The sequence below is a fragment of the Lathamus discolor genome, chromosome Z, assembly GCF_037157495.1.
Source record: "Lathamus discolor isolate bLatDis1 chromosome Z, bLatDis1.hap1, whole genome shotgun sequence".
In the NCBI taxonomy this organism is placed as follows: domain Eukaryota; kingdom Metazoa; phylum Chordata; class Aves; order Psittaciformes; family Psittacidae; genus Lathamus; species Lathamus discolor.
The window spans coordinates 11,533,793-11,535,272 of record NC_088909.1 but is presented as its reverse complement, the minus strand read 5'-3'; the positions used below and the strand labels follow the sequence as shown (position 1 = coordinate 11,535,272).

General features: G+C 35.9%; 1 long non-coding RNA gene across 1 annotated transcript; it reads left to right on the top strand.

The window, feature by feature from the left end:
• Positions 1-318: 318 nt before the first annotated feature.
• On the top strand, positions 319-1,155 carry LOC136006076 (uncharacterized). Its single transcript, XR_010608961.1, has 2 exons — positions 319-505; positions 821-1,155. It is a non-coding gene; the product is annotated as an uncharacterized LOC136006076 (long non-coding RNA).
• The last annotated feature ends 325 nt before the right edge of the window (positions 1,156-1,480 follow it).

Here is a 1,480-nt window from a genome sequence, read left to right as displayed (position 1 = left end):
GAGTAAGTGAAGGTAGCAAGAGTGACAGTACTGAGCAAATAACACTAAAAGAAGTCATAGAAGAAGTATGGAATGGGTCATCATCTGGACCTGCTCCACAGTAATTTTCAGCATTTGTATCACAAGCCTGAGGCAAACAGGCTTCAATATATACCATATACTGATCTTTGCCTCTGGCTTTGCAGCCCAAAGTTGTACCTGTCAATGAAAAAGTCATGGCATCTTAAAATAGAATTAAGAACAGATTGCCAACATGGTTTTTTTCTGGCTGTTGTCAGTGACCTACAAGATCCATTTATAAATATTGCTCACAAGTTTCTCCAGGCCCTTATTCACCAGTGTGGAAAGGCCAAGGACTGTTACTGCTACAGCACAGCTGAAGAAAATTATTTCCACCCAGAGAAGAGGACAGTGACCTGCTTTGCTCTTTTATTAGTCAACTGGCATCTGTGCAGAGCTTCCTCGACTGTCCTTGATTAAGAGCTTAGACCTGCTTCTGTTGAAGGTAAGATTAAAGTGTAAAACTAAGAAGGGCTGCCAGATAGATTAATTTTAGCTTGAAGCTGGAGAATAGGATACTACATAACCACAACAACTGTTCAGAGCAGACTGAGTACTGTCCATCTAAAATGTTATTTCCTATATTATTTACTATATATTATTATATATTATATATATATTATATATTATATTATATATTATATATTATATATTATATATTATATATTATATATTATATATTATATATTATATATTATATATTATATATTATATTATATATATTACACTATATTATTATTTCTCCTTTCCTTATTTCCAGAATATTGCTTATTACTGCTTGGTTTATCCAAATCTGAAACAGTTCATAGAAATGTGCCAGCCATGGAGTCTACTCTCTCTGACTGCCCCCAACATCATGAAGTTTTCTGTGGCACCTCTGAGACTGATGCCATCTACCTACTCATGAGATGTAGAATTCCTGTTGGAATGAGGCATACTTCTTCCTCTTCAAATAAGGTGTTATGGCCACTGTGTTTAACTGCAGTAAATCAGAACTGCTATCTTTTAGGTCATATTAAGCTCCCACTGGTACCGTCTGGCACCTCTATTCAGTGAGTATGTAATATGCCAAAAATAAAGCTTCTCTTCAATTACGACTCCCATGCTTGCACCAGACTGAATTGTACACAATGTGGAGGGTATTTGTCTAAAGTGCCCAAGCTTTCAATACCTCCTTGAAAATCAGCTCAGTATGTAGCTGATCATAAACAGCAAGTTTATTTATTGTTGGTCATAAACAGCAAGTATGACAGAAAGTAAATAAGCATGACCAAATAGTAATTACTCAACCCAGGGTAGCACACACAGATTGGATTTAAAGAGCAGTTTAAGCTTCCTTCTTTGGTTTGCAACTCCTAGCTATAACAATCACATGTGTGTGTGATGTGCCTCCAGTGGTATATCTCTTTTTAATAAGTGG